Here is a 27,329-nt window from a genome sequence, read left to right as displayed (position 1 = left end):
GGTTGCCTATTAAGCAGGTGAGAGGAATCTCTTCCGGTACAGGCTCTCCTTTCCAATGTAAATTGAGGCAGGTGGGGACGAGGAAGACGGTTTTTCCTGCATCTTCTGCATTTTGATTACTTTTAACTGAAGATAATATTCACTGCAAAGTGGCCCATCTGGGGCAGCCTGCCTCAGTCTCTGCACTGTTTTTTCCAACTCTTACTGCGATGCCACCCAGTTCTGTGTGCACTCTCTCGTTACGAACAGTAATAAACCCCACCTGTCTCTGGGGCTCTGCGGCCAGAGGACACTGGTACCACCTAGTGTTCTTTTCTTCATTCTTATCCCTGACCCAGGCTGTGTGGGTAAGGATGGTACCAAGGTACTGTCAGAGGAACAGAGGGACAGAACCAGTGACACCTTCACCCAGCAAATATTCACTGGCCACCCATGTCTGCCACACTGAAATGGATGCAGAGGAAAGGCAAATGCAGTGGGATCCCTGATTTCTTTCTTTAAAAGTTTTATTTTTTGTTCATGAGAGAGAGAGGCAGAGACACGGGCAGAGGGAGAAGCAGGCTCCATGCAGGGAGCCCGATGCAGGACTCGATCCTGGACCCCTGGATCATACCCTAAGCCAAAGGCAGACGCTCAACCACTGAGCCAACCAAGCATCCTGGGATCCCTGATTTCTAGGGAAGCTCTTAGTTGGGGGTGGGAGTGGGAAGGACACAAACAGGTGGTTATGATTCCTGGAGGTGAGCATGGGGATTGAGGTGTGCGGGCTGCTCTACACCCACGAAGGAAGTGCCTCTGTGCTGTGCGCTCTGTGACACTGATGGGATGTCAGGAGGGACTTTCTGGGGACAGTCTCACAAGAAGGAACAACAGCATGGGGAGAGGTGATGCTCATGTACAACTGAGAAAAACTGGAAGCTGGCTGGGAGCAGTTGCGCAGAGAAGTATGGAGTTTGTGGTTTATACTATAGCAAATGTAGCATCACGGAAAGCCCGTTCAAAGTTCAGTTAAGTCCTGATGTGATTGGATTAACTTTTTAAGATTTTATTTTTACTTATTTGACAGAGAGAGAGTGAGCATGAGTGAGGTGGGGGGCAGAGAGGGAGGGAGAAGCAGGCTCCCCTCTGAGCAGAGAGTCCAATGTGGCACTCAGACCCAGGACCCTGGGATCATGACCTGAGCCAAAGGCAGACATTTAACCCACTGAGCCACCCAGGTGCCCCTGATCAGATTATCTTAAAAAAAATCATTTGAGGGGGATCCCTGGGTGGCTCAGCGGTTTAGCTTCTGCCTTCGACCCGGGGCGTGATCCCAGAGTCCCGGGATTGAGTCGCACATCAGGCTCCCTGCATGGAGCCTGCTTCTCCCTCTGCCTGTTCCTCTGCCCCTCTCTGTCTCTCTCTTTGTGTGTCTCTCATGAATAAACAAAGAAAATCTATAAAAATAAAATAAAAAATCATTTGAGGGGCACCTGGGGGGGGGGTCAGTTCATTAAGGCTCTGACTCTTGATTTCAGCTCAGGTCCTGATCTCAGGGTCCTGGGATGAAGCCTTGCATTAGGCTCTGCACTCAGAGGGGAGTCTGCTTGAGATCCTCTCCTCTCTCTCTCTCTGCTCCTCTCTGCCTGCTCTCTCTTTAAAAAAAAATTAATTAATTAATTTTTAAAAGGTTTAAAAAATCAAATGATTTTTTGATTGTCTGCAACTGACTTTAAAATGCATAAGATGGGGCAGCCCTGGTGGCGCAGCAGTTTAGCGCCACCTGCAGCTCAGGGCATGATCCTGGAGACCCTGGATCGAGTCCCACGTTGGACTCTCTGCATGGAGCCTGCTTCTCCCTCTGCCTGTGTCTCTGCCTCTCTCTCTCTCTCTGCATCTCTATGAATAAATAAAAAATCTTTAAAAAATTAAAAAAAAATCATAAGATGGACTGGTGAATGGAGAAAGGGAAGGACAGGTAGGAACATGTGATACGGCAATTATGGTCAAATGGAAGTGGTCAAACCCAGGTGATAGGTTTGTGTGTGGTCACTATAAAATCCTGTCTAGTCTTCTGAGAATTTTCATAAGAAAATGCTGGGGAAAAGTGATTTTGGCTTCAGTCACAGAGGATGGACTGGGCCGGGGGATGTGGAAGGCAGCTATGATCCTGACACAGGTGAGAGCAGGCCTGCTATGGGCTGTGGCAGGAGGGATGATGGCCCTGGGCCAGATGTCTGGAGGGTGGGGTGGGTGGAGCCTGAGGTAGGGGCCCCCTCCCAGCTTGGGACCCCAAGCTTGTCACAGTGAGGAGGAAGGGGCTGAGGACAGCCCCCACACATGGGAGTGACCGTGGAGACAGATCTGGGGGCAGTGCACAAATTATGGTGGCCTGGATACTAGTCCAGTATGGCTGGTATCTTTATGAGGAGACCAACTCAGACACATAGACACAGAGTAGAAGGCTATGTGAAGGTGCAGGTGGAGACTGGCCTGATGTACCAACCAGCCTAGGAACACCCAGAATTGCAGTAAGCACCAGGAACCAGAGGAGGCAGGGAAAGGTTCCTGGCCAGACCCTTTGGAGGGAGCTACGCAAATGTCATTGCATCCAGCTTCCTCCCTTGAGGGTGTGAGCTTCTCCTGTCTCTAGCAGCTGGTTTGAAGCAGCCTTGTTGTAGCAGCCCTAGGAAACCAATACAGGTGTCCAGGGGGTCAAAACGGGATGCAGCACCACAGAAAAGTTATTAATTTTTATAACTGTTCTGTTGCACATTTCAGGGGGATCTTCTACCTTCAAGATGGCTTAAGAGATCTGATTTTTAAAAAAATTTTATTCATTTATTCATGAGAGACACACAGAGAGAAAGAAGCAGAGACACAGGCAGAGGGAGAAGCAGGCTCCATGCAGGGAGCCCGATGTGGGACTTGATCCAAGATCTCCAGGATCATACCCTGGGCCAAAGGCGGCGCTAAACTGCTAAAATTCTCACCCAAGCTGGACCGGTCTTTGACCAGCCACCCGGGCTGCCCTAAGAGATCTGATTTGGAGCATCAGTGTCCTATCCGGAGTTTCGGAATGCAGCCATTCCTAATTCAAGAGGAGGTGGTGAGGTCAGTAGAAGAGTGTCTAGGAAACTATTTGGGGGAGAGCTGGGATCTGCAGACACCACCCTGGACTGGAGAGTGTACATGTAGGCCCTTGTTCTTACCAACCACCTGACCTCCCAGTCAGGATCCTCTCCAGATCTGACAGCTTCAGGAAAGCTAATGAGTGGGCCCCGGCGGGTGCTCTGGGTGGAAGAGAGGGTGCTCAGAGTTGTTAGTAGTGGACCAGGGTGTCCCCAGATTGAAACTTGACCACTGGGCCAGGTGCTCTGGAGGAGGCTAGGGAGGAAACCACAGGAGGAAAGCCCTGCTTCTGCCTGGGCTAGTCTCAGCCTCCTGTGGGCAGTGCTCACAGGAGCTGGAGGGTGTGGGCCCTCCTCACAGGAGTAGCTGGGAAGCCTGCTTGGGGAAGCGTCCTGGAGGAGATGTGCTGAAGCCAGCCCACTGAATTTGAGTGAGATCTCTAAGGCATCACTGCTTTGTGAGAAAGAGACATGCTGGGATGGCTTCAATGTAGTAAATATTTATAGTTGACCACCCATCCTAGAGTCTGTGCCAGGGGTCAGGGATCAAGAGAGGGGACACCATCCAGGAACTTCTCCGTCTGCACTGAGGAAACTAAATCTGGTTGGTTCAAGGAACCAGCAGGATCCTGTGTTCTGTCTGACTCCCAGCGCCCAGACTAGGGCCAGCAATCCTCACCTGGGATGGGGGCGGGGGGGGGGGGCACGTTCTGCTAAACCTGAGCTCTGGGGGTGGGCTCTCCACAAGGGACCCTCACCCCTGCGGGACCCCCACCAGCCTCAGGCCCCTCCAATTCCCGGGTCTCCCACCCTCACAGGAACCCCCACCTCCGCCGGGTCCCTCTGCCTCTGCATTTACCCCACCTCCCACCAGGGTCCTGCTGTCCAGCTGCCCAGGGCACACCTTTGCCCCAGCAGGTGGGAACCTCCCAGGAGCCCTACCTTCCACAGCGCCACAGTGAATGATGAAGATTTTTGCTGTGGGTGGTGGCGAGGGTTATGACCTGAGATTACTTTTGGCATCTGAGTATGCGGAAGTAGAAAAGGTAGATGATTTGTTTGGAAAGGGGAAGGGCGTGCATTCTCACCCAAGCTGGACCAGTCTTTGAGGAGGCACAGTGTTTCCAGCACCTGGGTGAGAATGAGTCAGGTCATTCCCCATACCAACCAGCTTGGAAGGGCACACTCTGAGGGTGTTTTAATTTCTTTAAAGTGTCAACTATTTTGTTATGGAAAATGACAAACACAAAGTAGAGAGGATAATATGGTGACCTCCTGTACACTTGCTGCACCCTCCAGCAGTGGTCATCGACTCAAGACCAGTTTTGTCTTTAATAATCTCCTACTCATCCTCCTGGGTTACTTTTAAGCAAATCCCAGACATGATTTTTCATTGATAAAAACTTCAGTGTGCACACAGAAACCTCCTTTGTGCAAAGTACAGGGATCACATCTTAAAAATGCACAGTTCTTTAATACAAATGTACTGTCAATGTTCACATTTTTTTTTTAAGATTTTATTTATTTATTCATAGAGACACAGAGAGAGAGAGAGAGGCAGAGACACAGGCAGAGGGAGAAGCAGGCTCCATGCAGAGAGCCCGACGTGGGACTCCATCCAGGGTCTCCAGGATCACGCCCTGGGGCAGGTGGCACTAAACCGCTGTGCCACCGGGGCTGCCCAATGTTCACATTTCTGATTCATACTTTTAGAAATGAGATTATGATGAATTTGTTCAAACCAGGTTGAGAACCAGTCACCAGCCTCTATGTTTGGCTAATACGTCCTTTAGGTCTCTTTTAATCTATCAGGCTCCCTTTCTCCCTTTTTTCCCCAGTGGTTTATTTGATGCACAAAACTGGTCCTTCGTCCCATGAATTTTTCCCATCTGGGATTTGCTGTGTGTCTCTGGCTGTGTTAAAATCATTCTGGTAGATCCAGGACCCTGTTGCATTTCAAGTTCATTATTCTGGGCAAGGACACATGTTGTTACCTACTGTTGTATGAAACTGGAAGGCATGTCATGCTGGATCTGTGACATTATGACTGATGTTGAGTTCTGGTGTCCCCAGCCTGAACTACCCAAAGACTCCCCATTGGCTTTCCACTGTTTCCAGCAGCCATTGACAATTATTGCCTCAGTTCAATATTTCATTCTCTGATACAGAAGAACACATTGTTTCGTCCTTTCTGCATGTGTCAGCAGCATGTGTAATTTGGTCATCCTACAAAGACTTGCACCAGAATGGTAGCAGAAAGACTGAGTCTTTCTCTTCATTTACCAGTTTTCTGACAATTGACTGGGTTCCTTGACTCCTCCAAAAATGACCGGTGGGTTCATTTTTTAGTGATTATAAAGAATTGACAGAATTTTTTTTTTTTTTTTTTACATATTTGATGTGTCTCCATTACTTAGAGTCATTACCCATGTTGATTCTACAGTATCCCATCTTTGACCTCCACATTGTCTCCTGAGTGGTTTTGACCTGACTGCAGTGGCCTTCTCATAACCTGTGGTGAAAGATGTTTTCTTAAAAAAAAAAATTTTTTTTTAAATTTTTATTGATTTATGATAGTCACAGAGAGAGAGAGAGAGACACAGAGAGGCAGAGACACAGGCAGAGGGAGAAGCAGGCTCCATGCACCGGGAGCCCGACGTGGGATTCGATCCCGGGTCTCCAGGATCGTGCCCTGGGCCAAAGGCAGGCGCCAAACCACTGCGCCACCCAGGGATCCCTGAAAGATGTTTTCAAGTCGTCTTCTGTATTTCTTCTCCTGGACCTAGAATTATCTAGCTCTCCAAGGCCCTGTTTTCCTTATAGTGGGAAATAATATTTAGAAGCCCCCACCTGAGTGTAAGCATGCTTGTTCAGCATATACAGTTAGGCCAGTATTATCAGGCCTTCTTATAAACAGAGCTAAGAAACACATTTATTATTATTATTTTTTAAAGATTTTATTTATTTATTCATGAGAGACACACACAGAGAGAGAGAGAGAGAGAGAGATGCAGAGACACAGGCAGAGAGAGAAGCAGGCTCCATGCAAAGAGCCTGATGTGGGATTCGATCTCCTGTCTCCAGGATCACATTTTGGGCTGCAGGCGGCGCTAAACTGCTGCGCCACTGGAGCTGCCCTATTTTTTATTATTTTTTAAGAGAAAATACATTATGAGTTTATATTGATTTTTTCATTCAAATTTTGGGTTACTATGTTTGATTTCTTTCTTTTATGTCATAATCATAAGAGAAAACCTAATATTTCTTTTTAGGTTGAAAATCCTGGTTCCTAGTAACATCAGCATAATTACTTATTTTCTTTATCCTACTATATTTGTGTATATATGTATATGCATGTACATAAGTAATAGTTTCAGAATAATAATACTACTCTTACCAAGATGATAAATGAAAAAAAAATAAGTTTTATTTGTAATTCCTTTTGTTACTAGAATATATCCCGCTAAGAATATACAGTTAAATGACTGCAGTTTATTTATTTATGTTTAAAGATTTTATTTATTTGAGAGAGAGTGAGAGCATGAGCAGGGGTGGGATGGTGAAGGACAAAGGAAGAGGGACAAGCAGGGTGCCTGTGAGCAGGGCTGACCCAGAACCCTGACGTCCTGACCTGAGCAGAAGTCAAACACTTAACTGACCCAGGCACCGGGCACCCCTACTGCATTTAAAAATCACCTAAGGGGCAGCCCTGGTGGCACAGCAGTTTAGCGCCGCCTGCAGCCCAGGATGTGATCCTGGAGACCCGGGATCGAGTCCCACTTTGGGCTCCCTGCATGGAGCCTGCTTCTGTCTCTGCCTCAATCAATCTCTCTCTCTCTTTCTTTCTCTCTCTCTCTCTCTCTCTCTCTCTCGGTGTGTGTCTCTCATGAATAAATAAATAAATAAAATATTTAAAATAAAAAAAGTCGCTTAAACTTTTCTGTTTTTTTTTTTTTAAAGATTTTATTTATTTATTCACGAGAGACACACACACAGAGAGGCAGAGACATAGGCAGAGAGAGAAGCAGGCTCCATGCGGGGAGCCTGATGTGGGACTTGATCCCAGGTCTCCAGGATCATGCCCTGGGCCAAAGGCAGGCACTCAACCACTGAGCCACCCAGGCATCCCATCTCTGGGTGTTTAAACTACTAATTACATACACAGGTCCAATTTGTCTTGTTTTAATTTAATTTAATTTTGTAATGAGGTAAAACATTTACATGTTTCCAAACTCAAATGTGTAAGACAGGGTATGCACAGAAAAGACCAATTTCCATCTTGTTGTAGGATGACCTCCAGGATATATTAAGTGAAAAACAAAAAGGAAAACAAGGTGGGAACAGACCTAAAGGAGATGTAAACATACATACTTGTGTGCTTACACTGAGATTTATAAGTGGCAGTGTAAACGAAAGGCTAACAAAAAGTTACTCGTGGGGAGGAAAAGCAGGTGGAAGAGATGGAGGCCATCCTATAATGATACATAGATCATCTTCACTTGCAAACTGGATAGAAGATGAGGGGTGGGCCCAGCTGAGTGGCCTGGAGAGCTGGTGTCCAGGGTCGTGTGTGTCTGATAGGAAGGATGAGATCCGGATGGACCGTGGCTGCATTCTGGGTCCCACGGGGGAGGAGACAGGGCAGGCTGGGCTCCAGTCCATCTGATCCATCCATCAAGCAGGATGCAGCCGGATGCTTTGCCAGGGCAGTGTCTTCAACCATAACCAGTCTGGTCAGTCCTGTTATAAGCTGTGCTGCCATCAACAGCCTCCTGCAGAGTCTTTTCACACATTTCAGGTTTGCTTGCTTGCTTGCTTTATGTATGTATGTATGTATGTATGTGACACCGAGAGGGTGCGCTCAAGTAAAGCACCAGGTAGGAGAAGGAGACACTCCACTGAGCAGGGAGCCCTAAGGAGGGCTCATCCCCAGGACCCCGGGATCATGACCTGAGCTCCCCAGGCACCACTATTTCAGGCTTTCCTGTGGATACAGGCACACTGGGGAAAAGGACATTGAAAGAAGGAACATTTAGGGCGGGGTCAGAGATGTCAGGCCTGCCCTGGGCAGCACCGGAGTGTGATCTTTCTGGAAGCCTAGCTCCAACCCCGCAAGCTGCAGCACACCCCAAAGTGGGGGCGGCACCGGGGAGGAAGCGTATAGGAAGGTAAAGAAACAGCCCTGGGGTCAGGACCCTCTGGGGGCTCCAGAAAAAGAGCCCCCAAAAGGGATGGAGGCCCTGGCCCGTGCATGGGGTCGCTCGCGGGGGCGTCGTGGAAGGCTGCCTCCCGCGCTCGTAGTCCGGCGGACGCTGGCTCTTCTTGGACGCCCCGGGAGACCCCCGACCCCACAAGCTCAGCCAGCACCCACTTCTGGCTGCCCGCCCAGGCCTCGGGGAGGCCTCGAACTCACCAGCAGCTCCCGCCCCCGGGCCCTCGGAGCCCCGCCTCCCGGGCTGGAGGCCGGACGAGAGGCAGGGCGAGCCCCGCGCACCTTGCCGGCCCCCCGCGCGCAGCGTCTGCAGGTGCCTGTGAGCCGGTCTTGAAGGGGGTCCGGAGCCGTGTCTTCAGACTGGAGGATGAGGAGGTCCGGGTGAGCCGAGGTCACCTCCAGCGTCCTGGGGGCTGCGGGAGGTTGAGGAGGAGGGACGGCGACCCCTTGCCTCCCAGCTCCCGCTGGAAGCACCCGCACCGTGTCTTTGTCTTTGCGGTCACGCCCTCCTTGTCCCCAGAGAGGTCAGAACCCCTAAAGCTCACCGCGCACGTGCTGTCCTGCGGGTGCAGAGGGGGAGCTGAGGGGAGGTCCTGGGGAGGTGCATGCTAACACCGAAGCGGAGCTGTCTCCTCTTTCTTCCCCTTCTCCTGCAGGCCCTCATCTAAAGCGGGATTTGGGACGAATGTGAGAGATGTCAAGGCTCAGACTTTCCTCTGATGGACACTGAAGAACTCAGGCGAGGACAGCAGTTTTGGTGGTGATAACCAGAAGTGGCTCCTTACACAGTCACCATGCCCTCATCAGTAAGAATACCTGCTGTGCTCGGCTTTTCTCTGCCCTTGGCACTTTCCTGGGGCTAGGGTGTGAGTCAGTCCAGGGGCTACAAGGCAGGGAGCATGGTTGACACCTGTCCCCTGCAGACGCCAACAGCTCCTCTCTGGAGCAGAATCACTAAATTCTCATCTCAGCTTTGGCAGGCACTCTGCAGTTTCCAGCTTTGATGGAAGAAGTCCTACGTCTGTCCCTTCCATGAAGTTCATCACATGCCCGAAGTCCCTCACCTCAGCTCCCCAGAGTTGCAGGGAGCTTACTTGTCAGTAAACTGCACAGAATGACACCTACTTTGGAGGGTAGTTGTTGCGTTTTGGAATATCAGGTAGCAGGTGAGGCCCCTCGATGGAGGGCCTCCTCTGGGCCCCTGCACTCTTCTAGCACCCTGCTGCTCCAGGAGAGCCCAGGACAGTCCTGGGGAGATGTGGACGGAGAAGCGCAGGCAGGTCGCCTGCAGCCACCAGCCCTGCCTTGGCAGCACTCAGGAACCCTCCTCTGAGGGGTTCATACATCTGGTGCCTGAACGCAGGAGTCATGGCTGGGGAGTACTTTTCCTATGGGGTTCAGTTACCTCCCCACCAGCTACCCTCCACTTTTACTCCCCCCCACCTGCAACCCTCCACCAGGCAGCAGCAACCCTCAGACTTGGGAACTGGGGAGATTGGACCAGTGGCATAGATAGACCATTTGGGACCCTATGCATCACCAGGTGGGAGGAAGGGGTCATGTTCAAGTGTGGAAGGGGAGACAGAACAGCTGAGCCCATCGGCATCACAGGCTACACCACGGTAGTCCCTCTCCCACTCCCAAATCCACCCCATGCTAAAGGCTAGGGACCCCGTTGTTCAAATTCTGAACTGGAACCAGACTATTTTACAGCTGAAGTGACTGTACAGTTGCTGGATCAGATGAGATGACACAGAGTGGGATGGTAGAGCCAGACCAGGCACAGCATTGGTGCAAACAACAAAATTGAGAACAGAAGAAAACATCCTTCCCTGGAGACTCCTGGCTGGATCAGGGTCTTCTTCCATAGGCTCGCGGGAGGGGTGCAGGGAAGGGTACATGGGGGGGGGGCATCCTCTGATATTCCCAGGGAGAAAACCATCCAGCTGACTTGGCTCCGCTTAGACAAACAGCTTCTGCAGTGAAGGGAGTCCTCACAAATATGGAACCATCTTCCTGGTTGCAAACCCAGACCCATTTTTCAAAAACAATATCGGACCAAATATCTAAAGCCCAAGATGTCCCCTTCTGTTCTCCTTGATTTCTGCTTTCCTGTGAGGCTGGAAGATGGATTTCCCCGGAATGTCATTGATTTTTAATCTATTTTCCCTTTTTCTGAAGTTAGGAATGGACAGAGCTCCAGTGTGAACCAGGGAAGGAGAAGCCACTTGCTGGAGATGACATGGTCCCTGCCTGAGGGCCCCACAGGCATCTGAGCGTCCAGCCCGCTGAGCCACTTGGTCCATTCAGGGGTGCCTCTGTGGCTCTTGCAGGGGTCATGGAGGCAGAGAACGTGATGGAGAAGGAACATAGGCAAGTCCTCAGCAGAGAACCTGACCTCCACAGGGCCCTGGGGTTGTTACTGGCATGCAGGAATCAGTCTAGTGCTGTGGGGTTCCAGAAGAGTCCCCTGGCGGTAGGTGGTGACCTGGAGACAGTATTTGCCTGACCTTTGGTCCAGGTTCTCTGTAATGATGGAGTCAGGTTTTGATTGTTTCACTGAGTTTTTCTCCAGGCTCCAGGGAACAGGGGATGGGCTGTGGAGTGAAAAAACCCTTCGCCTCCAGGAAGGTGGCTGAGCTGGAGGGTGAGATGGGGGAGGGGGCGCTGTGCCAGGGAGACGGGGGTTGGGGAGATGGGAGCCAGGGCCCTGGCAGATGTGGACATGGAAATACAAGATGTGACAGAGAGGAGAGGAAAGGGGGCCCTGGAGCTGTCTGTGGGACAGGGGTCCTGCAGGAGCTGCAACACACGGGAAGCTGGTACAGAGGAGACAACTCTGCTCTTTAGCAATGAACCCACCTGCTTTCATGCTCCCCTGAGCCGACCTGGGTATCTGACTGCAGAGTCAGTGTGGGAATTTGTGGGTGAGGGTATGGAGTGTGTGCACATATGCATTGGGATGAGTGGATCTGGAGGGAAAGGATGCTCATCCTCCTGCCCAACGCTGACTTCCTGGGAGGAAACGGGAGCACCCTCAGAAGATGGGGGGTGGGGGGACCTTCCCGGCTGCTCTGTCCACCTTCCAGCTCCTCTACTGGACTGGGGAAGGACTTCCTCCGTGCTCCACCAGCTTATCGTTCACCTGTTCTCATTTTTGCCTTCAAGGACCTGAGTACTGAACACTTAACATCTACAGATCTAGGGCTCACATTTCCAGAAAGGCTTTTCAGTTTGTAACCTACTTTCACATGCATCTTTCCTTGGACATAGAGAAAACTGCAGGGACTTTGGGTGGGTTTACAGTATCCTCACAGTCCAGCAGGGCCTCTGTCTCTAGGTAGCAGGGGATGTGACAGCAGAGCTGGATTGGGAAGACAGTGTTCCTCATTGTACGATCAGTGCCCGTGTCCCCAGGCTGGGGGTACCGAGGCAGCTGACCCACTCCAGGAGCACAGCTGGATGGGGGAAAGACCCCACATGCCACGCGCACAGTGCAGGGACACAGGAACACAGCTTGAGCCACAAGACCATCGGCTCTGTGTCCCTCCCAGGCTGCATCTCCTGTACTCTGTTCGCTCCAGGGCCTTTCCCAGAGTGGTCGGTGCAATGAAGGATTGCACAGAAGGTGTTTTTGTGCTGAGTATGGCACAGGGAGGCTCACAGCTGAGTTTCTTCCACCATGAAGGCCTTGATCCTCTTCACCTTCCCTGTGCTGTTGCTGCAAGACCTCAATTCAAGGAGCTAAGCATCTGACACTTGGTTTCAGCTCAGGTTGTGATTTCAGGGTCCTGGGATCGAGCCCCTCACATCTGACCTTGAGCTCAGCACAGGGTCTGTTGGAGGTGTTCCCCCCCCCCCCCCCCCCCGCCCGCCTTTGCTCTCCTGCTCTCTCTTTCTCTCAAATCCAAGTGAAAAGAAGACCTCGGTCCAGTGAAACTGCCCCTGTGTGGAGGCATTGGCAAGCCTTGCCTACAGGTCTGAGGGCTTCCTGGCAGTGTCTGGATCTCTCAGGACGGTGGTAAGCTCGCCCGTAGGTCATGCTCTGATTATTAATGGAGCCCACGCTGGAGGTAGGGTGTGAGGGTCAGGGAGACATCTGCAGCCCAAGGGTCCTACAAGACGGTGGTGTCGTCCTAAATTAGTACTAATACCTCATGTATCATCCCAGCACCCCTTAAGAGGTATGTGATGTTTGCCACGAGTGAAAGGTGAGCACTGGAGCCTCAGAGATGAGTCCTCAAAGGTCATGCAGTAAACTCAGGAGTCTGACCTTGAGCCCAAACCTCAAAATTCCACGTTCCTTCCACTTTCCATTATGGCCTTGATTTCAACAGACATCAGATCTCAAACACAGACCTTTGTGCCCTTGGGGAACTGCCTGCTAGTGGGCACGGATGAGGGGATGGGAGCAGGGCGAGAGCGAGGAGGTACTGCCTCCCAGGCCTCTTGGAACTATGATCTGACCAGTCAGGGCAGGTCCCTGGGGGCAATGGCTGCTGTCGGATCTCCGTGGTGGACTCTGTGGTGCTTGGATTCAGCATACACGAGGGAACTTCCCATCAGGCCCACGGAGCCCTCTCCCTCTGGCTCTGGGGCTGGGATGTTCTCCATGGTTCCCCAGTGACCGGCGGGCCTAAGCGTCTTCCTCCCAGAGTTGTTGCCAGGACACTGGAGAGGACGGGAGGATGCTTCCCTATGTGCACTGCCTCTGACAGAGAAAGGGTGCCCAGAGTTGGTGGGGCAGGGTCCTGTGGAATATCCACGCAGTGGGGCACATGGCCTCCTCCAGCTGTCAACTCAGAATACTGGTAAACCCTTGATTGGCCATGGCTGGTCAAGGGCTGCTTCCTGCTACAGAGAGTCTACAGGTCTGCTGTGGACCCTGGCTCTGGGAAGGGAGAAGGAACCAAAGGACAGAGGCCTTGGAGAAGGCACAGGGAGAAAACACATGAATGGTACACAGGATTTCACATGATAACCCAGACCATAGGGAAGGAACTGGGTGGCGACACTGGGTCAGCACTTGTCGGGAGCGAGGTGGGGTCCCATGTGGATACATGTTAGTCACACAGTGGGCTGCACAGTCCAGGGCCTTGTACCAATGGAGGGTACGTTGAGAAGGCAGTTAGTTGGCTGAGCCGCACAGGCCCCGGGGCACCAGAACCCGCTTATAGCAATGCCTCTCCTGAATTCCTGAATGCAGAGCCCAGACCCCAGGAGAACCACCACCTCAGGGACGTGGCTCCCACATGTGAAGGGTTTTGTGCAATCGAGGACGATCTGGTCATTGGTCTGGGGAGATTTCCAGTGCTCCAGACAACCCCGTGGCTGACGTGGTGATATTCCTGGTCCAGCAGGCAGAGCCAGGAGGTCCCTCCAGGCAGGTGGTTCTGCAGGTGCTAGACCTGCTGGATCCCTTATTTCCCCCACAGCTCAGGGACAGTCTGTCTCCTTTGGGTTCTCTGCTCTAGGGCCCCTGCCCATTCTCTGCTCCAGGCGTCTTCCTGCTTCTTGGTGCTGTTCCCTAGATTGATTTCTGGTGGAGGCTCTGCACAAGTTTGTGTCTTAACCTCTTCCTTCCTGTGTCAAGGGGAGAGGTCAGGTCACCCTGATCAGAGCAAGGAAAGCCAGAGGCATTTGGAAATGTCACAAAAAGGGAGAGAGAAAGAGAGAATAATAGACTAAAGCATCTTAACATTTGTAGAATATTTTAGTTTATACTCATCCTAAACTGCTGGCCCCTGGAGGCAGAATTTCACGTTTATTTTTATTTGCTTTTATATTTTCAGGGAATGAGAGAAAGAGACAGAGGGTGTGTGAGCAGCAGGGGAGGGGATGGGGAGAGAGAATCCCAAACAGGCTCCATGCACAGCTCAATCCCACTGAGACCTGAGTGGCCTCAGGACTGGCCCTGAGATCATGACAAGCTTGCCAGCACCCTAAGAATTGAACTTTTAGATGGTTTTGCTTGACTGCCATGGTGATTTTAAAAATACTAGTCATGCACATGCCTTTCAGGAGGGTGGCTTGCCCCCAGGACTCCTTCCTCTCGTCTGTCTGGCCCCTGAGGACATCGGACCAGCTTCCCCAGTTTTGTTGACAAATAACTGACACACGAGGTTGTGTGAGCTCCAGGTGCTCAGCAAGGTGTGACGTGTTTTGCTGCAGGAAGACTGGGGCCCAGCCTTCACCTCCTGGCATCACCATTCCGTCGTGCTGAGAGCTTTTACCATCTAGTCCCAGCAGCAAGTTTTGAGTATACAGTAGGCACAGTTAACTGCCGGGGCCACACCCCACCAGGTCCTTGTAACTGATTTGTCTCACTCCAGGGAGTCTGCAGCTCCCAACTCGTGTTTCTTCATCTGTCCCCAGCAGCCCTGTCCTGCAGCATCTCTGTTCCTGAACACTGAGCTTGTGGTGCCACCGTCTTTGTCTTCATCTTCGTCTGAAACTTCACACAGCATCACCCCCTCAAGATGCTGGTGCGAGTGATGGGACCTCCTTTATTCAAATGGCTCAATAATATTCATATCTATCTGCACATACATACACGTGCATCTTGTTTTCTTTTTCCAACACTTCTCTACATTGTGCGGTGCTCACAGTGAGTGTAGTGCCTGCTGTCACCATACTAGGTTGCTGTATATTATTCACTCATCACCCAGGCTGTCCTCATCCCTGTGACATGTATACTGGAAATTTCTGTGTCTCCATCCCATCGTACTTTGTCAATGCCCAGACCTCCCTCCTCCCGACAACCACCAGTGTGTTCTCTGTATTTACCAATATCTGTCTGCTTCTTTGTTTTTACCACATATAAGTGGACTTGTACAGTATTTTTCCTTCTCTGATCTATTTCAGTTGATGTGACGCCTTTAGGTTCATGCGTGTTGTTGCCATGGCAAGATTTCATCTTCCAGAGGCTGAGAAACATTCCCTCACGTGTGCATCTGCCGCATTGTGCGTATTTATCTCGTTGTCTGCAGGGACGCTTGGGCTGCTTCCATGTCATGGCTGCTGTAGGCACTGCTGCGGTGAACTCAGGGCTGCATCCATCCCTTCAAACTTGTCATTTCTTTGCATAGATGCTCGGCAATAGGATGACTGGATTGTACGGCATTCCTATTGCTAACTTACTCCATCCTGGCCAGCCCAGCAGCTTGGAGGCTCCTGCAGGAGCACCGGCATCTCGGGTTTTCTTATCAATTCCATAAGCCCCTCTGTGCCTCTCGACTGGATGATTAATCTGTTTCCACTTAAAGTCTTCGGTGACAGGTAAGGGTCAGCATTCCCAACTCGTTTCCTGGAGGTTTGAAGCTTCTTTCCTGTCCTGCTTCTCCTTGTCCTGCTTCTCCGATGATTGCCCATCTTGCTGTGCTTTGCTTCCTTCCCCTTCACATTGTATGGATCTGTGGAGGTTTTGGTTTTGTTGTCACCCTGAGGCTTACGTGAAACGTCTTACAGATGTAACAGTCTGTTTCAAACTGATAACTTATTTTTGATCACATATAAAAGATACCCTTTACTCTCCTTTTTATGTGTTTTGATGTCACAATTTACCTCTTTTTATATTACGTATCCGCTGATAAGTTATTGTCTTTATGGTATTTTGAATATGTTTGTCCTCTAACAGCTGTTACCATTGGGTGGCTAACACACTGTCGTGTTATGATGCTGTGGATCTGACTGTACATCCACCTTTACCAGTGTGCTGCATGTTTTCAAATGATCTCGTTTTACTGATTTAATGTTCTTTCATTTCAGCTGATAGACCCCTTCCACAATTCACATAAGGCAGGTCTAGCAGTGGAAAGTCCTCTTAGGTCCTTTATGTCTGCTGGGGGAAACAAACCCATGACAGGAATCCACAGATCTGCATTTGTTCACGTGGCTGGTTTCAAACAGTAGTGAGCATGAGATCGTTTATACACATGTGAAAACACACGAAACTCTGTAGGGTTCGAGGTCCTATGTACACATGGCAGAGGCACAAGCATGTGGCCTTGTGCACACTGCATGCGTGATTGCGTTTGCTCCTGGAGACACAGGGAGAACAGTATAGCCTCCAATTTGTTTCTAACATTTAATTTTATTTGACAAAGACTTGAGCTAATATGGCAAAATGTTTACATTTGTGGATTTGAGGCTATGGTTACCAGGCTGCTTATTATATGATTTTCTATTCTTTTCCATACTAATGTTTTCAAAATAAAACAATTTAGTTAAAAAGGAAAAACATAAAAAATGAATAAAGAATAAAAATAAATATTCAAACTAATTCTTAAATTCTAAAATAAAAAAGTTCAAACTGCCTGGTACTCAGGAAAATATAGATAATGAGATACAAACAGTATGAGATAAAACTCTGTAGTCACCAGATTGGCATTTTTTTTTTAATTTCCAAAGGCAATAAGGATGTGGAAAAATGAGACCCTTTATTATACATTGCTGGTAAGAATGTGAGTGGTCATCACCTTGCATCAGAAACTGAAGGCAAATAATGTATAATGCAATCAACTGGTGATGAGAAAGCATGTTATAAATGTAAAAGGATTTCTTTTTTTTTTGTAAAAGGATTTCTAAAAGGTTTTCAGACTTCAGGACAAGTGAAGAATGTGGAGGAGCAGCACTGTGAAGGGAGAGCCTGTACCTGGTTTCCCTAGGAGACAAATTTTGCTTAGTTAAAAATAGGCATCAGAAACTGAAAGAAATAAAAACAGCTCTGTTGGGATCCCCGGGTGGCGCAGCGGTTTGGCGCCTGCCTTTGGCCCGGGGCGTGATCCTGGAGACCCGGGATCGAATCCCATATCGGGCTCCCGGTGCATGGAGCCTGCTTCTCCCTCTGCCTGTGTCTCTGCCTCTCTGTCTCTCTCTGTGTGACTATCATGAATAAATAAATAAAATATTAAAAAAAAAAAACAGCTCTGTTTAAAATACCTTGATGGTTAAAATGTTTGTGGGAGCTGGTAGACTGGGTGAGGTTAACATATGACCCCACTTAGAGGGAGGATAGGGTTTAAAGTCCTTGATAAAAATTAGATACATGCAAACAAGGAGCAAGGAAAAACAATCCTAAAAATAAATGTCATAAGGTCAGTTACTACATGCAATGTAACAAGGACCAAATTGCTCAAAAATGGGATCTGTAATGGGATTAAAAAACCCAACACCTGTGATGTTCCTTTTTTTCCCTGGAGAGATGCATTAGCAGAGGCACCTGGGTGGCTCAGCCAGGTAAGCGTCTGACTCTTGGTCTCAGGTTCTGAGTTCAGGCCCCATGTCAGGCTCCATGCTGGGTGTGAGATGTGCTTAATAGGTAAATTAGACAAATAGCATGAGCATAAGTCTAGCAGCTGCTGTACCCATGCAGATGGGGTGGATGGTCCCAAGGCAGGCCCACCGGGTTTCCTCTATGGGAGAGCCCACAGGCAGCCTCATCGCCCCAGCTCCAACCCAGGTGCTAGCAGGGTGGGGAGGAGGCCCAAAACACCTGGTCCTCACTTGACTTACTTACCTAAAGAGATTAGTTATTTAAAAAAAATGTTTAAAGCTTTTTTTATTTTTAAAAATCTTGAAAAGATTTTATTTATGAGACAGAAAAAGAAGGTGAGCGAGAGTGTGAGCACCAGCACACAATGGCAGGGGGAGAGGGAGAAGCAGAAACGTGGCTCATGCCACCGTCCAGACTGGCAAGTCCAGAATCTGGGGGGCAGGCCAGTAGGTGCGAGACTCTGCAGGCGGTCTGGAAGCAGACACACAGGGAGGCTCCTCTGCTGGACCCAAAGTCCACTGATTTAAATGCTAATTCACCAAAACATGTGCTCACGGCCGCACCTAGATTAGCATTGACCAGATACCTGGTACCGAAGCATGGCTAAATTGACACATGGAGATAACCAGGCCCTCACACAGGCCAGTCCAACGAGTTAAACAATCTATTTCTTCCAAGAAAAATCTATTCAAGTCTTCTGGCCATTTTTTTTTTCTTCTTCTGGCCATTTTTAATTGGTTTTGGGGTGTTGAGTTGTATAAGTTCTTTATATCTTTATATCTTTTGGATAGTAACCCTTTATGATTTAATTCATATGTGAAATTTCAGAAACAGTACAAAAGAGCAAAGGGGGAAAAAGAGGGGTAAACCCAGAAACAGACTCCTAACTCTAGAGAACACCCTAGGGTTATCAGAGGGGAGGTGGGGGATGAGAGACACAGGTGATGGGGATGAAGGAGGGCACCTGTCCTGATGAGCACCGAGTGCTGGATGGGTGCGATGAATTACCATACTGTACACCTGAAACAAATATAGTTAACTAATGAATGAAAAACTTAGGGCAGGGATCCCTGGGTGGCGCAGCGGTTTAGCGCCTGCCTTTGGCCCAGGGCACGATCCTGGAGACCCGGGATCGAATCCCACATCAGGCTCCCGGTGCATGGGGCCTGCTTCTCCCTCTGCCTATGTCTCTGCCTCTCTCTCTCTCTGTGTGACTATCATAAATAAATGAGAAAAAAAAAAAAAACTTAGGGCAGCCCAGGTGGCTCAGCGGTTTAGCGCCGCCTTCAGCCCAGGGCCTGGTCCTGGAGAACCGGAATTGAGTCCCACGTCAGGCTCCCTGCATGGAGCCTGCTTCTCCCTCTGCCTATGTGTCTGCCCCTCTCTCTCTGTGTGTCTCTCATGAATAAATAAATAAAATTTTTAAAAACAAAAACTTAATTTTAAAATAAGTTTAGAGGGATACCTGGGTGGCTCAGTGCGTGCCTTTGGCCAGGGCTTGATCCTGGGGTCCCGGGATCGAGTCCCGCGTCGGGCTCTTGGCATGGAGCCTGCTTCTCCCTCCTCCTGTGTCTCTGCCTCTCTCTCTCTTTCTCTATGTCTATCATCAATTAATCAATCTTTAAAAAAAAATAAGTTTAGGGGCACCTGGGTGGATCAGTAGCTGAGCATCTGCTTTCAGCTCAGGTCATGATCCTGGAGTCCTGGGATCAAGTCCCACATCTGGCTCCCTGCAGCTGCAACATCGGCTTGTCCATGGGTCTTGTACCTACTGGCCCCCCAGAATCTGGACTTGCCAGTCTGGATGGTGGCATGAGCCACGTTTCTGAAGCTGTTGGGTGTTTTTCCAGGGAAGTCCAACAGTCTGCCCATCCTCAGTAATGATGCTACTTGTGCAATGGCCACACACAGGCTTGCCGCTGAGGATGGACACAGACCTGTCAGAGGACGCCAGAGAGTTTGACTTTTCTCAGGCTGGAGCCTAGCACAGAGCCCTTGGTAGAGCCACACTGAGAGCCACAGACTGGAGTGCCTTTGGGAGGCAGGGGATGCGGTGGCCAGAGGGCCAGGGGTGCAGCAGCGCTGGGGAGCTGCCTTCTGAACAGAGGCTGGGGGACGTGTCTGCCCCTCTTGTGGTCTGCAGGCTTCTCTTGAGCCTGTCAGGGGCTAGAGTTCACGCGGTGAAGCCCTAACCCCATTACTTGGGAATGTAGGGCATTTGGAGATTCGGTAGCAGAGTGAGGGTTGCACCAATCTGACTGGTGTCCCCAAGAGTGAAGATCAAGACACAGGTATCAGAAGTATTCCTGCAGCAAAGGCTGAGTGTGGACGGTGGCCAGCCAAGGGGAGAGGCCCCAGAGCACACTGACCTGGGACTTCTAAGCTCCAGAATCGTGAGCAGTAAGCGTGTTAAAGCATGCAATCTGGGGCATGTGGTCACGGTAGCTCCAACAAAGTGACCTGTGGACCGAGTCCCCTGTGGCTCCAGAGGTTCTGAGTTCCTAGCTCCTCATAGGGGTGGGGGCCCCTTTTCCCTTGCGCCCTGTTCCCTTCTCTCCTGACACAGTCATGACACAGTCACGCTCGTGACTGTGGCCAAGTGTCCACTTCAGGCCCTTCTGGTGCTCTGGGTGCGGGGAGCAGGTGGGCAGAGTGCGCCAACCATCTGCACCAACACTCTCAGGACCTGTGACCCAGGGATTCCATGTCTGACTGTTTGCCAGAGGGAAATGAAAGCACATATGGTTCAGGGAGAAGGAAGGAGGATCCTGCGCTCCTGAGAATGGCTCTTCAGCACCTCTGGGTGCCAGACCCAGGTCTGGGCACTGCTGATTGCTCCTGAGGACAGCTGGACAGGCAGCCGCCAGAGTGCCCGTTACAGGGTCCTGTGATGCAGCACAAGTAAGGCAGGAAGTGGGGGATGGGAGGAGGTAGGGTCCAGCTTTTGGGAGGGCTCCACACCGCCCCCCCCCCCACGCCCTGCAGGCAGATCACCACTCAACGTCAACGCAATTCTTGCTGCTCGAATGGGATTCTGGCTAATTCTTCTCTTCTGTGCTTTCTGGATATATTGCAGTTAACACACTCATTTTTACAATTAGAAAAAACCCACAATAAATGCTACATAGAAACCACATCTTCAGTCGACTCCCGATTTCTGTGGGAGAGTGTCTGAACTGCTGCTGGTGTTTACGGGCCTCTAGGGGCCTCCGGCCTCCACCCAACCTCATTGTTAGTTCCTCTCTGCACACACTGTCTTTCCCAGTCACACAGTTCCTTTGTGACCCACACTGGCCAAGGAGGGTTGCCAGATTTGGCAAAAAGAAAGTGTGAGACACCAGTTAAACCTGAACTTCAGATGATAAATGATACAATAAGTTAAGACATACTTATTTTTAAAAAGATTTTTAAAAATCTATTTATACATGATAGACACAGGGAGACAGAGACACAAGCAGAGAGAGAAGCAGGCTCCACATAGGGAGCCCGATGTGGGACTTGATCCCAGGCCACAGGATCACTCCTTGGGCCAAAGGCAGGCGCTCCACCGCTGAGCCACCCAGGCATCCCAAGACACACTTATACTGAGAAAGTATCTGCCATTCAAGTTGAACTAAGCATCCTCTCTCTATTTTATCTGGTGACACTATAGTGATTCTTCTTCACCATCTGCTGGAATAATCGCTTCCATCTTCCCTGAATCTTTCCACTTATTTGGGGAAGCAGGTGACGTGAAGGGGCTCAGGAAGACAAGCCTGCTGGCCAATCCTGTGTTGGCTATGCCCGGGTGCTTAGATATAATGAATGCACCTTTGGACCTTAGGGGGCACCTAGTGGGCTCAGCCGGGGAAATGTGCACCTCTTGACCTCGGGGTTGTGAGTTTGAGCCCCATGTTGGGTTTAGAGATTCTGAAAAAAACTTTGGCTTTGATCAGGGGGCCCTGGTCCTGGACTCAAGTGAAAAGGTGAATGTCCAAAGGCTTGGAGGTTCTCCCCAGGAAAGAAACTCTGTTCTAGTTTATAGAACTTTTTTTTTTTTTTAAAGATTTTTATTCATGAGAGATACAGAGAGAGGCAGAGACACAGGCAGAGGAAAAAGCAGGCTCCTTAAAGGGAGCCCGATGTGGGACTCGATCTCGGAACCCTGGGATCACGCCCTGAGCCAAAGGCAGACGCTCAACGCTGAACCACCCAGGTGACCCTATAGGACATTTCAATCTTCTATGTTGAGGTAAAATTTTCTTAGTCATTTTTTATTTTTATTTTTTATTTTTTTAATAATAAATTTATTTTTTATTGGTGTTCAATTTGCCAACATACAGAATAACACCCAGTGCTCATCCCGTCAAGTGCCCCCCTCAGTGCCCTTCACCCATTCACCCCCACCCCCCACCCTCCTCCCCTTCCACCACCCCTAGTTCATTTCCCAGAGTTAGGAGTCTTTATGTTTTGTCTCCCTTTCTGATATTTCCCACCCATTTCTTCTCCCTTCCCTTATATTCCCTTTCACAATTATTTATATTCCCCAAATGAATGAGAACATACAATGTTTGTCCTTCTCCGATTGTCCTTAGTCATTTTTTAAACCTGGTGTCAAATCTTACATTTTATTGGTTTCAGGTATTGGATAATTCCAGGAGGAAGCTGGACAGCTTCTGTTCCAGACAAGAATGCATTGCTGTTTGTCTGCCTCCCTCCTTGCCCCCCCCATGGTCCCTTACCTGTTCTTTAGCTCCACAGGGACCAAAGGGCATCTTCCTGCTGATTCTGACTTATGTTCATGGTCCCTGTCACAGATCTGCAGTGGGCAAGGTGGGCACCCCACCCTGTTTCCCGAGACAGCCCTGAGCTCTGGCTGGGGAGGCACCAGACAGCTGCTGCACCTGCCTCCAGAAACCCAGTTCACATCCAGCATCGTAAAGTGCAAACCATGCCCAAAACCTAAGCCTGGAGGGATGCCACCCTGAGTCCACGGTACAGATGGGGACACAGGAGGATGTCACGCATGCAGTGGCAGTGCAAGCACCACCATTACCTTTAGGACTGAGAGAGTAAAGGTCCTCACACCATCACCCATTTCTTTGTCTCCTTGTCTCACACCCAGGTCCCTGGAGCAGAACAGTTTGTGTTGCTGTGTTAAATGAAGCCATTTGGTAGAGGGGATGGAAATCTTCAGGCTGCAGTGTTAGTGTCTATGGAGCAAAATCTACTTAAGAGGGAGAAACACAAATCTATACTTGATTTACTTCTGCTTCTAAAAGGGATGCTGAAAGGACACACAGGAAATAAAACTGCTTCCCTGTGGGGCAGGGGTGGGGCCGTGGCAGACGGGTGAATAGAGGTGGATTGGTTGCAAATTTTCTTGATGGACATCTTTATGTATTATTGAACCAAGTGAATAAGTGTATTACCCTTTAAAAATAAATTACATCATAAAGTTACAGGATATATTTTATTTTATTTTATTTTATTGGTTATATCATTTTGTTGGGAAAGAAGCTGACCTGGAAAATAGAGAGCTACTCGCTCCAAATGGCTATGACATTTCCACTTCCAGGGCTCATGGACTTGGTGCCTGACACCATCTCAGCCTCCTCACCTCCCAACCCCAGATCTGTGGAGCCACTTGTTATAATTCCTACTTTTCTGCCAGGTCTTCCCAGCTCAGCTTTTCTTCCTTCAATGTGGCATCTACGTTGCTGCCCCCCACCCTCTCCTGTCTGTGACCAGAAACTCCAGTGTCTGAAGCATCTGCTTCTCTTATTGCTGGTCTCTTCTCCGTGGGGAGCCTGGCGATCTTTGCTTGCGAACTAGGTGTTTGGTAACGTATCTGTAGGATAATTCAAGGCCTGCAATGATGTTTCTTCCTGCAAAGATTTTTGTTTTTGACAGTAGCAGTCTAAGAGTTCCTTAAACGAGCTCGGAATGAAGTTTGGGGCCTGGGACTTCATTTCTAGCTTCTAAAAATACAGCACGGGACCTCAGCAGCCTGCAGAATCAGCACACATCCCCAGACAGAAGCAACCCCACATGCCAGGCTCCCCTCCTCAGCAACCTTTCCTTTCCCAAAATTTGAATTTTCTCGATACTTTAAGAGTATTTTATCCAGATTTTTTAGTTGTCTTCACCTGCAGGAGGCATGAATTCCTCAGTGCCCCCACAGAGGTGGAAACCCTTCTGATCCAGGTTTCTGGCTTTTCAGGGCTTTGCTCTCAGAAAACCTTGTTTCCTCTGAGATGCATGGTCACATGGAGTTTCCCGGGGCAGCATGCAGCCCCCTGACCCCAGGCAGGGCCGGAGTACAGTCTTGCATCCAGAAGAGCAGAAGCAGAGTGGTCCTCCTCACCAGGCTTGAGACAAGAGGCCTTTGGGTGCACAGGGGGGCAACTGAGCTGAAGGCCAGTCTGCTTCCCAGACTCTGGCCTCAGGGCAACACCAGCAGTAGGGCCCATGATAGGTCTCAGTTTGCAGACCAGGATGTGACAGGAAATTGGAACTGGGCCAGCTCTAGAAGCCGGAAAAGGAGCCAAACAGAAAACACTTAGTGGTGCTAATGATGCATTAAAAACCTGTAAGTGAGCAAAGGTTTCCGCAGGCTTCACCTGCAGACAGAGCTGCTTCACCCATGGGTCCGGCTGTCCAGTCCAGAGTCGTGGCTAGGTGCATCCGTACGGGTGACTTCAAGGGCTGAGGGTCCACGGGGAAGGGCCGAGGCAGGTTTCCGAGACTGCCTGTCTTGTGGGATCTTCCAGGGTCACTTATGGAACCCGCTTCAGTGACCCATTCAGGGCCCTGGGGTGTGTCACTCCATCCGCAGGACCCAAATGCGCTGTGGGCGTGGACACTTGGGGGGTGGTCCCCTCAGTGGCGGAGTGGAGGGTGGCCGAGGGGCCCCGGCTGGGTGACTAGCTGTCGTTGGGTGGTCGGTGGCCGTTGGGAACGTTGGGGCGGTTGGGGCGCGGGCAGCGGGGGCGTGGGGGACGCGCTCGGGAAGGATCCGAGCGCGCACCCTCCGCGCTTGGGGGACCGAGGGTGCTTTAGAAAACAGCCGGTTTGGAAGCAATCTTGGTTATACTGCCCGGCGCTCAGCGGTTGTGGAGCCCTCCTGGAAGCCGGCAGCTGCGCGGGCAGGATGGAGAACAGCCCGGAGCGTGGGCTCCGGGGCGCGAGGCCGCAGAGCGCACTGACCAGGCGTGCATACCACTCCCCACCTGCCGCTGCACCCGGGTCACGGACCCCAAGTGTCGTGGGGGCACCGACCCCAAATGTCCTTAGGTGTGGACCCCAACTGTCTGGGGGCACAGACCCCAAGTGTCCCTGGGCGCGGATCCTGACTGTTTCGGGGGACATGGACCCCAAGTGTCCCGGGGGCACTGACCCTACCTGACCCGGGCGCGGACCCCACCCGTCCGGGGGCACACAGTCGGAGGAGGCCCTGGCTGCAGCTTGGTGCTGCTGCCAGAAGGACCCAGGGCCCCTGGCTGGTTCGGGGCAGGGGAGGGAATGGGGGGAACAGAGCCTGGGACCCTTGAGCTCAGGGGTGACTTCAAGCTCCACAAAATAAAAAAGCAAAAACATTAAAAGGATCTCCCGAGTTAGAAAATGTAAAACTAGGAGCCAACGTGAATATTTACTTGCAATGACAAATTACAAATATTAAAAAGCTGACTGCAAGCATGAAAACATCTACAAAAACATTTTCAACCCTCTGACTGCCTCTGTATTTCCCGTATATTTTTAGCATATCTTTTGATTCCATCTTTATATGGAAACATTTTTTTTTTAATTTTTACTTATTTATGATAGAGAGAGAGAGAGGCAGAGACACAGGCAGAGGGAGAAGCAGGCTCCATGCACCGGGAGCCTGATGTGGGATTCGATCCCGGGTCTCCAGGATCGCGCCCTGGGCCAAAGGCAGGCGCCAAACCGCTGCGCCACCCAGGGATCCCTGGCAACATTTTTATACACATTTTCTCTGGTGAGAATGAATAATCTGATATTTCCTCTAGCATGGTTAGCATCGGGTTTTTATTATTTTTTAAATTTTATTTATTTATTCATGAGAGACAGATTGAGAGAGAGAGAGAGAGAGAGAGGCAGAGACACAGGCGGAGGGAGAAGCAGGCTCCATGCAGGGACCCGGACATGGGACTCCATCCTGGATCTCCAGGATCATACCCTGGGCTGAAGGCGGTGCTAAACCGCCTGGGCTGCCCAACATAGGGTTTTTAAATTGAAAGTTTAGAAAAGTTAGTTTTGCAGTGATTATTGGTAATGTCGATTTCAGTATTGTTAACTTTGGGAAAACTTTTGTCAAAAGGTCCTTATGCGAGCTCTATGATTTCAGGGCATTTTGAGTTTTCCTGGGCAGTCACTAACTTTAAATTAAAATGCTAAAAGTCTGATGTGTTTATTTTTCATTCCTTGTTGTGAAAGTGTATTATGAGCTCTAGATTCTTTGTAGATGCCAGTATCATGCTAAATCAACAAGAAATTCTAAAAACTGCAATGTGCTTATAGGTTTATCCTTTTTATCAATTGGTTTTCAAGAAATCCAGGAGTGTCTTTCTCTCTAAAAATGTATCTCCTTCATTGCTGATTTTTGTTGGATCTGAACATTTTTTCCCTTTCTATTCACCTTTTGATGTCAGAATAACTCGTTGATTTCATATAGAAATATGTGAAATATAATTTTATTTTATGCTGCAGATAATTGTACATAATAATGCAAATATAAATAAATATATTCTTGGAGAAGAGGACTACCATTTTGAACAGACACAGGCTGAATCCCGCAAGTATATGAGTAGCATCCTAAATTGGCAGACATTGAGTTATTTCAAGGTCACTTTTGTGTTTTGAGATCATGTAGAAAGCTTCAGTGAATATCCTTCCGCATATGCATTAGAGGACTTAGAATATCCAAGGTGACATTTTTGGTGACAGTGTGAGATAACTTCCAAGTTACGACTGGTTTTTCTCATCACCCTTTATTGAATAACGCAGAGTTCCAGCACTGATTTGAATCCCAGCTTCACAGCATGCTGTGTGCACACACACTTGCTTGTTTTCTTCACTCCTTGTTCTATTCTTCTGTCTGTTCCTCCCTGTGGGCCCAGCTATTTTAAATGCCGCATGTTTGCAAACTGTGTTAATGTCAGGTAGGTCTTATTTTTTAGATTTTTTTGGTGGGTATTCATTATGTCTATTTTGCCAGTTGAGTTTAGCATGATTTTTAAGAACCTACTCACCGTCCAACCCCAGTCCAGTTAGTATTCGGACATGAGCAGCATGGACAGTGTGTGGGTCGCATGGGTATCATGGGCAGCATGTGGCCACGTGTGGGCAGTGTTTGGGCAGATGTGGACAGCGTGGGCTGTGAATGTGTGGAGGAACACAGGAGGCTTGGTGGGCAGCCTGGCCCCCAGCATGAGCTGTGCAGCTAGGGATCCGCTGTGTACCCAAGGCTGCTTGGGGACACCCTGGTGATAGCACTTCATCCAGGGGTAGAACTTGTCTGGAGAGGGACAGCAGGAGAGGCAGGCGGGGGAGGGACCCCATGGGGGCCTATGTGTGTCTGCACACATTATAGCACAGTTGTGAAAGTGAAGGTTCACTTTGACTTCTCGCCTCTCTCTATTTCTTTGAATTAAGTTTTCTAAATTATACTAAATGGGGGGCGCCTGGGTGGCTCAGCAGTTGAACAACTGCCTTGGGCTCAGGGCATGATCCT

The 27,329-nt window shown here is 49.7% G+C and overlaps 1 long non-coding RNA gene across 3 annotated transcripts in view; it reads left to right on the top strand.

The window, feature by feature from the left end:
- The window catches only part of LOC144306378 (uncharacterized), a 52,133-nt gene that overhangs the window by 13,125 nt on the left and 11,679 nt on the right, over positions 1-27,329 (top strand). The window contains exons 2-5 of one of the 3 annotated variants that reach the window (XR_013373440.1): positions 8,979-9,128; positions 10,504-14,588; positions 14,698-14,807; positions 15,187-15,600. This is a non-coding gene — a long non-coding RNA (uncharacterized LOC144306378). Of the gene's footprint in view, positions 1-8,978; positions 14,808-15,186; positions 15,601-27,329 lie in introns of all 3 variants that reach the window. The other 2 variants (XR_013373439.1, XR_013373438.1) reach the window with 2 other exon arrangements.

Source organism: Canis aureus, chromosome 37, assembly GCF_053574225.1.
Source record: "Canis aureus isolate CA01 chromosome 37, VMU_Caureus_v.1.0, whole genome shotgun sequence".
In the NCBI taxonomy this organism is placed as follows: domain Eukaryota; kingdom Metazoa; phylum Chordata; class Mammalia; order Carnivora; family Canidae; genus Canis; species Canis aureus.
The sequence above is the reverse complement of the archived record's forward strand: the minus strand, read 5'-3'. Positions and strand labels throughout refer to the sequence as shown.